Here is a 10,489-nt window from a genome sequence, read left to right on the forward strand (position 1 = left end):
ATATATAGGGTTTTATATTGCGCTATATGTCAATTCGGTGTCCGATGCCAAAAAACCGTACGAATTTTGTCTTTTTCTTTGTCAATCTTTCCGTCACCACCGATGTCGTGTCACCACTGCGTAACGGTCGAAGCTCGTTCGTCGTCCCACTCGGGTCAGATACCGAAGAGAACGTCGACGTCCTTTCGTAGCGTTTCCCACGACACCCGATCGGAACAGCAGTCCTTCTTCGGTTAAACTTTTCAGCGCACAGACGGAACGCCCAACACGCCGTGCCCCGTGCGTCTGATCCTGAGCGACTATTGCTTCTGTCGCTGCCGCCGTTGCAGTGGCCCTCGTGATGCTCGCGCACCGCCGCAAACAGGCAAAACACCAATAGGAGTGGTAGTTGCTCGTGAATAGACTGATAGCCGGACGAACAGACCGATGGAGAGACAGCAGCAGTAGTACGCCGCAGCGATGCTGTGTGCGTCAGCCGAAGGAGTGAGGAAAGGGGCCCGCTATTGGCAATAAGAGAGAGGAGGGCCCGGCCCGTTTCATTCCATTTAACGTCGTCGCCAGCTAAACGTTGAACTTCCCGCCGGAGCACCGTAATTGGTTTACCGTGGCGACTACCTAAACCACCTTGGTCGACTCCAGTGTTGTTAGTGGTACTTGTAGAGGTCTGGCGACCACAGTGCAGGCCGTAGAAGTGTCCCTTCTGCAGTAGGTTCTGTGTTTGCAGCTCCTACTGATATTTTGCCGCTGTTACCGCTGACGAATATGAAACTGCACGAAGTTCCACAATGTTACTGCAGCCGATGCTGGCGGCCGTGATGTCAGCTTCGCGTACATACAACAGTGCAGTGCATTCCCGTAGTAGCTTACTGGGCAATCTGCTAACCTTGTGGAAACGTTGTAATACAGATTCGAACCCAGACTTAAGCGTACATCGTCTTGGGTTGGGGGCCACCCGTGTGGTGGAATGCATAACGGCGATACTGGACGTAAAACTTTAATCATAGGGAAAACAGTGTAACGCACCCATACACTGCCGAATAATAGCGGCACATCTGTAGGAACGAAGAGAAAAAATGTACACTTACGGTTTATTTTAACGGAGAGAAGTGGCATTGATCTCCCTCCCGTTGTTAAAACCAGCGGTAACGATGGACATGATGATGACAATGATCCGATACAAGGCTTCTTTTAGTTTATTCTAAAGTCTTGTCCTAAAATTAGTCCTCCCACGCTGACGACGAGACGGGTTCCGCCCCCTAGGCTAATAGAGCATACTGTTAGCGTTTCTTAGGGAAAGTTGCCCTCCTCCATTCCAGGAACGTTTTGTTTAAACAGCATAATCACGCTGGACGCTCATATCGTACAGTTCTATTAGGCGCTGTAATTGTTAACACTGTTAATACTACAAAATAAGCCGTCTATGTTAAACTTCATGTACGATGCTCGGCGCGGGAAAACCGTGGTCGAACTTCGGCCCACGTTTTAAGATGCGGCCTGGGCATTACTTCGATGACAGATTGTTATTAGTTGTTTTAAGAAAAAAAAATGATACGTTAATTAGTTGTGTGCCGCAGATCAACCCTTTATTAAAATTTCTACCCAAAAGTGGCACATTTCTTATCCGGATCGCTGCGTCTCCTCATTCCAGTGTTCATACGGTAGATAGCATCTGCCGCGGTCAACTATATTGTTACTTTCTAAAAGTTCAAAACATTTTACTAGACCTGGTCGCATATCTAATGAGCTGGTTAAAATCACCAATTTTATTTTTTCATGCCTAGTTAGACTGTTTATCAGATTTGCCCGTGTCATCGGGCGCAGCTACCCTATTGTAAAATCAGCATTGTAAGTTTGTACAGACGATACGAAACGCAAATACAGGTACGGTTACTGATGACACTCGTTATCGAATCGATCTTTTGCTGATTTTCGCCGAAGCCCCATACTCTGTGATCGTATATAATTGAATAACGACGATTTACTCTTAATTTAAATCACGGACATAGATATTAGTTGGTTGCGGCAGATCGTAGAAGCGTCCACGTAGTACGGCTACGACATAACGATGAAACTAAAAGGAAATCGTTGATACATTATGATGTGAACGGAAGACTCCGTTTTTCTCCGATCTTTTATTATTATCAACGAAAACATACTGATATAGCCAGCACGACGGACAATATATTACTACTAGTTAGCACGGATATGGCTCGCACGTCCATTCACTTATATGAGAAAATCGGCTTATAAGAGTTAGATTTCGTCTGATTAAATAGTCATAGACAGATCTGACACAAATAGAAAGTGCTCCCTTCCAGTTGCTAAAAAGTAAACGTAGATAATTTACGCATTCGAAGTGGACGTCTGAACGCGCAGTGTCCAATGCGCTGATTGACAGTAAGCGTTAACGGCGATGTCAGATCACATCATTTTTATATCCTCGACTATTGACAGGCAATTGATTTTGACTTGAGTTCCACTAACGCCAGTAACTGCAGCTGGAACAAATTCTCCCGGCCGAGAAGCAGGAAATGGCCATGGTCCCCCCCCAGAATTAATGTTACAACAGTACAGCCGTATTAAATTTTCAGTATCAGAATATAGACTTCCCTCCTTCGACTAGGCTAATTGCAGAAGTATTTTACAGTTCTGCAATTAGCCCATATAGAAATGTCATTTTAGATTATAAAATAGATTATAGAAATGTGACGCTTCTACAGGCGTTCGTTTGAAATTTTTCGGAACCCTTATATTGTAGTGCTCTAGTTAATTCGTCTGATTGGCGGCGCTCCAGTAACTCGAGGCCGAACAGACGATCAGTCTACTACGGCTTTAAGTTATTGGGCCTACGTATTTTTGGGCAAGGCGTCTGTCCCATTTAGTTTATCAAGAAAAACATTGATCATCATTATCATTATCTGAGCTGCAGCTGCATATTGCTAATTGTCGTTACCCAAATGGTTTAATTGCCAAAATGCTGAAGCTAAAACGAAACAAGCTCCCGATAAGGACAGCTACACATATATGTAAGGTTGCAGAATAGATTTTATCGTGCAAATAGATTTTTCACATATGTTTTATAACGCGAAATAGTCATATCGTTTGTTTTTTTTTGTGATTTTTTGCGTCAGCTTTCGCTCTGTCGGCTACCTTCTAAAGGACGGTAAGTATGAGTAATTCGATATAAGTTCCCTATTTAGAAATGGTTCCTATCGAATGTACTATTAACATTTCAGCTTGAATGGCTTACACTCGTTTATCTACACAATTTATGTATAAACAAGCAAAAGCATATGGCTCGAAGACTACGGGACCTGGGTGGCTAATGCGCATTTTTTAAGTGCGTTGTCATGGTAACCATGAACATGCAGACCTCGCCGGCGCATGGTTACCAACGGATATGGTAACCATATCGTTTCATAGATCTATTGGAGAGACCCCACATTAAAAAAAAAACCAAGATCGACCCGCCTTAACCTTCTTCTAGTGGAAGCGGCCCTTGATGCCATACCGAAGAGATGATTCCGAGAACTGGTTCGCACAGTCGTTACAGCCAAAGGCGACAACAAAATAAACACAAAACATACGCCTATTTTAAGTCTAAACTCATTATATTAATACATAAATAACAAACAGCATGATTTATATAAATTTGTGCTGAAAATTATGGCTTAATTATTTTGTATTTGGAATACAAGGAGTGTGTCGCACTTTTGATGAATAATTATGCTTAAAAGTTCAAGAAGGTAGAAGCCTCCTTTCTTTTTCCTTTTTTTTCCCCTTGTAATCTTGCCTCACTTTGCCCTGAAACGAAAGAAACTTATTTTCGAAAATTAACTTCGCTAATTTTAAGGTATTTAGGTAGTTAATAAAGTAGGGCTTATTATCAGCAATATCTACGTCGAAATGAGCCAACAGAGCCTTAGAGAGATGCTTAATAAATTTGTCAGAAAGCAGAATTGTTGAGCTCACATAATATCACAGTTTATTATTCACAAATACGCTGTACAAATTCACATTGATAGTTATATTTAAGCTCAGCCATTTCAAAATAACCGCACCCCCGGTTTTCGAGAAACGCAGAACCGCTCCAGGGGGTCTTTATATGCTAAACTCGATCATTCAAGCGCACGTTATCTGGCCCGCATGCCCAAGATCTAAATGAATGTTTTGAAGTCTCATACTTCGACAAAACCACAGTTCAGCTTGCTTTTAATTATCAGAGAAGTCGAGGCCTTCTTTCTGATTGTCCTTTTTTTTTTTTTTTTTTAATTCAATTCCACTCGGAATTTTATTGTTTTATTTCTTTTAACTTCGGTTTTTTAATTCAGTCGATGCAGATCTTTGATATCAAAACACGTCTGCCGCTTTGACTACCACATAAAATATATGTATCGTAGCTATTACTCTACGCGGAGCCTTCCACGTTGGCAATTCTCTATCCTCGATAGTCATTCAAATACTCCAGCTCGAAAATAAGCCCTTTACTTCGTTTCTACAATGTCATTCTTCGAAATAGAATGTTCTTTTTTTTAGTTTAGTGCCCTAAAATGTAGGGGTAACCTTTTTATTATTTCAGTCGATCAGAAAGAAATAGATTGAATCTCCCATTTCTAAGATACAGGTATTGCTTTCAAGTAGTTCGCAACTTTAAGAACGTCGATATGGCAGGCGGCAAAACAGATGCGACGTTATGTGATCGAGCTAAGAAAACATTAATCAAATAGCGAAAGGCAAAAAATATGTAAAAAATATATTTTGGTTTACGTTGCGGCTCCCCTACCGTAGATTGTAATAAATTAACGTATTATCTAATAAATAATATTCGATTTATATCTTGTGACCGCTAAGACCATAAATGCTGTATCATCCCATTTGGATACCGATTTTCCTTCTACTAAAAAATAGGAAAAAAAACATCGGTTCTACTTCTTTTTTGATGTAATAATAAACACTATGATTGAACCGTCTATGGTAGTTTATTATCTACGAGAGGATCAGGGGCAAAGTTGGTTCGTATTAAACAGAAACTATGTTCTTCTACCATGAAGCCGGATATATATAGTGGATAAGCCCACTGTTGTATGTGTCTATGTTCTCGTCAGATACATTCAAAGGGAGACCATTCGTCAGCGTGAACTTCAAATGTGTTTCAGATACTTTTGGCTAAATAAGAAAAGTAATAGTTTCTTTTCTTTGGGGCAATTCGACCTTGGTCATTTGAAGATTTGGGGTAGCCTCAGAACTCTATGGCGTCCGATTTGTTACATATTCTACGCAATTACGCTCGAATAATTGTATCTGAATATATATATATATATATATATTTCTTGATGTGATGTAGTATTCAACCGGGAAAGTCGCTTTAGGGGTAATATCTGCAGGCAGATTTTGGAGAGAAACAACACTTAGAACCAAAACAGAAGATAATCCATTGCTGGGCCTACCTCTTTGAGAAGATGGAGTGATTTCTGTTCCGTCAAGTCACTGACCAACTGAAAATATGAACTCTATGCCGCCTGTGGACATATTTGCTCGGCTCAGTATAAATCGTCCGGTCGCCCTATAGGGAAGCCGTGATTGCAAAATTAGTACCCGAAGCCCTTCAGATATGTTTCCATACGTATCTTACAAAGGGTCGTCAAAGTGTACATAGACTCGAATTAGAAAGGATGAATCGATGAAAATTCAATGCTAGTATTTTTTTTATCTCATATTTCGCATAAGGCGATCTACTGCGGCTACAGTAAAACAGAGCGTTATTGCCATGTACGTTGTAGAGGTAGAGATAATCTTTCGAAATTAAGCTACCAGTTCTGGTATATGCCACTTTTGACGTTTTGGGCATTTTTTTCTATCTGATGCTGAGTCATAATCACAGAATTATTTATGCTGATAGCCACTCTACGGCGTCCACGCTGGGCTGTCTTACATCACCTTTTCCGTTATGGAGATTTGACTATTGGTTAGTTCCGACATATTTGCTTTCTTGAAAGGTTTATAAAGCAATCAAGCGAGACTCGTATTAAATCGCTTCGAGAGATACTTCAATATGCAGTGTTACGGCGGAACCATATGTACATGGCTGATCTGGGACGCAAAGCTCTGACAAAGGTAGTGCTTGACTTCAATTTCTAGTTATCAATAATCAAGCAAGTTGATTATTTATAAAATTTACCATATGATAAGGGCTTAGGTGCAGTCGGGTTTGTGGAGGGTACTTAGTCAGTTTAGACGTACACAAGATGGAGTAACATGGATCAGAATTGCTACAGCGTGAAATGAATGAAAGCACCTTTGCCATCCTTGGTGAATGTGTCAATGTATTAACAATGAATTTTTTTAATTAAGTAATATTTTACCTGGTAAAATACTTTGCTTGCAAATATGCTAATTTTACGATCTGATCCGACCGCTTTGTCTTTGCTATTGTACATTTACATGCAGCGTCGTGCAGAAGTTTTTTGGAAGTTATATATATTTCAATAGAGCCTTCAAATTGTCAGGAGACGTTTGCCTTATTCCAGGTACGTGTAAATGAAATTAACCAATTTGCAAATATATATATTTTCGATTGACCTGATCTACCACTATCTATCGTTCTGCCAAAATATTATTATTTTTATTATTATTAAAGCTTATTATCCTTGTTTTTTTTCTATATAATTTAAAGTTTAAATGTCGTAAATTTATACCTTCCATAAGATTAACAATATTTTTATAAAATTATTACAAAATCCTACAAAGTTTTTACAACAAGTACAAAATAACCTGATCAAACTTAGATATGCATCTATTCATATTATTTTACGATTTCATGAATTAATAACAATTAAAAACTCTATTAAAATCAGATCTACAAGCCAAAAATATCGCATTTTCTCTCTCTGTAATTTCGTTCTAGTCAAAGGCTTAGTGTGCACTTTCTAGTCGGCGGCCCCACCGTACATCGACTTCTTGGAGAGTAACAATTCACTTGTGACGAGGGTTTAAATAGACATAGTGGAAATAAACATAAAAGCATATCTATACTTTTTTCCCAACGAATTCTCAGATGCATGATTCAGAACAAGTTCTACAGCCCGTTGAGTTCTGTAGACGTGCATCGGTTATCCCTGTTTCAGCATTCCGTTTCCCTGCTAAGGTAGAGCTTGCCGTATTCACGCTACCGATCTGGTCAGTGTCACGCTGGAAAATAGGTAAGAAGCAAGCAAACGGCTAAATTGAAATTTCCATAAATTGTTCGTTAGTGTGGCCGCAAGTGTCGGGCTGACCTTCTTTCCAGCTCGACCTGTGCAGCTCAGAAGATATCCTCGATCATGAAATAGGCCAACCCACCGCTTCCTCTTATTGATTTAGACAGTTCTGTTATCAATGAGCTTAGGTAAACTGCAATCGAGGAGACTAGCCATCACGAGCGAAACAGTTTACGAAATGTCTTAAAAAAATAGTTACTGATAGGTCGCTTGTGAAGAGCGAGTACTGTGATTCGTGCAATATCGATGATGCTATCGACGGTTGACCTTACCAATGCTCTTTCTGAGTTCTGTTCTGTTACTCACACCGATGGATCCCGTCTGTGTTGGATCTTTTGCAGCTTGCGCTAATAATGTACATCTATGGCAGGCCGAAAGAGCTGATCTACAGTCGTCGCTCCATGACAAAGTGAAGATACAAGATACTGTTTTTATAAAATAGAGGCATTTGTAAGACGTCTTGAAGTGTTATGCTTGTGAAAAGCTACAAAATAACTCTGCTATATTTAAAGAACGTCGACAAAGCTTATTCAGTACGGCGAGCTAGAATGCGACGACGCAAAATATACCAGATCTGCAGTTGCGGTCCTCGGCGTGACCCTGGTTGACGTTTAGACAAGCAGGTTGAAATCAAAAAACGTCGCGCAAGTTTCCATCTAATCCTTTGCGTAATGTTTCTTTTTGACGTTATAGATAAGCAGTACGATTAATTGTTTTTACCGAAGAAGGAAATCATGTAAATACACCGTCAGGGGGGTAGGCAATGGGTTCAATAGTAAGCGTGCGAATGTGTGTTTGTGTATATGGGCCATGTAACCGGAACCAATTGTCACGTATTAATTCACGGCGAAAAAGGTTAATGTATTATGACTTACGTTGAGTTTATTTAGTTATGTCTGGTATACGATATTTCGTCTTTAACCCACATACTATTTAATAATATATAATAAGGTTTTACTGTACATAGTTTGCTGTAAAAACTTTTGTTATTATTAATATCAGTATCCTTGTTACCTTATTCGTAAACAGCTTTCCTATTAACGTTGTCCTCTCGGACGAGGTCAGACGCTCATGCTGTTCCGTGCAAATCATATCTGTCTGTTTTGTTTGCTGTCCTTTCTTTTTTTTTTCAGCTAAGAAGTAACTCAAATATGTACTGTTGGTAAGCTTTTTCGCTTGCCCCACTTTGTTCTATGGTTAACGTCCGGTTCAAGTCGTGACATTTCCTCCTTAATTCGATAACCAGAAGCGGATGCGTTCAGTATTTTCGATACTTCTTGTTAGTCTTGAGCAGACGCCAGAAGGTTGCCTGAATTACCCGGAATAGGTATGATGTGTATTGCGTTCAAGCGTGTGCGAGAACACCCCACAACTCAGAGTATCGGGCTAAGTTGAAAAAGGCTATTTGTAGCCCAAGGAACGCATTCTTTACGAATTCGGAGAAAATCGCCTTGGACCGCTTTGGCAGACCGAAATATTAGTGAGATAAGTCTACATCTCTAAGCTGTACCAAAATAGTTTTTCAACGCTTGATCAACAGCAAGCAATAAGAAAAGGCAAGGAATAGCGAAGGCTGACATAACCAATCCAATGAATAGTATTTAATTAATACACTATCAAACGAATTCAGCAGTTCAAAGAGCTGTAATCACTGACTGAAAAGTGCAGCGCTGATTTCCAACTTGGTACAGTCCAATAGTTCCGCTTACTACTACTCCATGTATGGCACAAGGCGCCCTCGTGAGCGTTCAGTGGCAATCAACAAGGCGCGTATCAGTGAGCAATGCGTGTAGATCGTTGCCGAGTGAAAAGTTAGACGGAGTATGAGACAGTTTAAATGATTAAGTTACATACCGTTTAATGGACTTGCGTTTTAGGCTATTTGTGGCTCATACGAGCTGATAATCATTGAGTAGTGGGATAAGTTACGTTGCGAGTCAATTTTAATATTATACGACTTCGATTGGGTATTTGAATTGCCCTCATGACGTATACCTTACCATTCGACGAGGTAGCCATGCAGGAATTAAAATATCCAAACAAGCTCCTTTGTTAACGTGTGTGCATTTTTTTCTAACAAAACTATGACGGCGTGACGCATCCTTAACGGGATATAGAGCGAGGCACTGACTAAGTATTTAGTTATGCCACAACGAAAATATCTTCTGGCCAAGTTACCAATGGTTCTTACCATCAACTTTTGCAACCATAATAATTACACGTCGCTAAAGGATCGAAGACGACTTGCTGCCTCGTGAATCCAAATGAGAGTGAGACTGATCAGATTTCTAGGTTTTATTGTTCCTTGGAGGCTTCCGTCGAATTTCGTGAACGTAAGATTTGTGTCGGAAACGGTCGTAAAGTATTCCTCAGCATATCAAATTTAGAAATCAAGACTAGCATCGAAAAGCCAGAATCGTTTGTGCACTTTTTGATTAGTCGCGGGGTTCTCGCAGTGGTTTTCCGGTCGTATTTTCTTTATGCTACTGTATATGAACCTGCTCTGCTTCCTCCGCGCCCGCGTATTTGGTACAGACGCGATCAGACATTGCTTTAAGATAACCACGTTTGTTTATCGTACCAATAGCAGTGCATCTAAGTCGGCCACATCAGAAAAGTACTAATTTCAGCCGATGTTTCACAAATGAAGTTTCTGTTTTTGGATCATTAATACACGAACACGTTTTATAGTGCCAAGGGTAATGGATGCCCATTAAATAAACGGCCCGAAATATTCCCACAATCCACCCGTATTAATTTTCCTTATGTTTCTAATCCTTTTCTTTTATGCCTCGCATTTACTTTTGGCTTCTGTGTATATAATAACAAATTCATAAACTAACTAAATGAAACTGTTTACTAGAAACGCGGAAAGAATGAAAAGTGTTATATTTTTGTGAATGATTTACGATGCCAATTCTTCTATTCGTTGATATTTTTTTTGACTGCTTAGTATTAGCGTTTTTCCTGAGTTGTATAATCGAAGTTTTCCTGATATCCATAATTGTTGCTTCAGGATCAACTCGTCATAATTTGTGTTCCTGGTTAAGTTAGGTTCCTGTTTGAAAGCACTGTTACTGGTGATTTATACAAAATAGAATGGTACGCGTCTAAGTTGCTACGGCACGTTGAAGCGTGACATGCTGTGGCAATTGTCTCAGCATGAAGACAGGGTTCATTGCTATAACTAGCGATAGCTATGCTCTATTCGTAAAACGAGAAGCCGTCTTCAA

The 10,489-nt window shown here is 39.9% G+C and overlaps 1 protein-coding gene across 1 annotated transcript in view; it reads right to left on the reverse strand.

The window, feature by feature from the left end:
• The window catches only part of LOC111268412 (uncharacterized), a 59,020-nt gene extending 58,573 nt beyond the window's left edge, over positions 1 to 447 (reverse strand). The window contains exon 1 of the mRNA XM_022847394.2: positions 62 to 447. The gene's annotated coding sequence lies outside the window, so the exon portion shown is untranslated. The remainder of the gene's footprint in view (positions 1 to 61) is intronic.
• Positions 448 to 10,489: the final 10,042 nt, after the last annotated feature.

Source organism: Varroa jacobsoni, unplaced genomic scaffold (assembly GCF_002532875.2).
Source record: "Varroa jacobsoni isolate VJ856 unplaced genomic scaffold, vjacob_1.0 scaffold_1282, whole genome shotgun sequence".
Classification (NCBI taxonomy): Eukaryota; Metazoa; Arthropoda; class Arachnida; order Mesostigmata; family Varroidae; genus Varroa; species Varroa jacobsoni.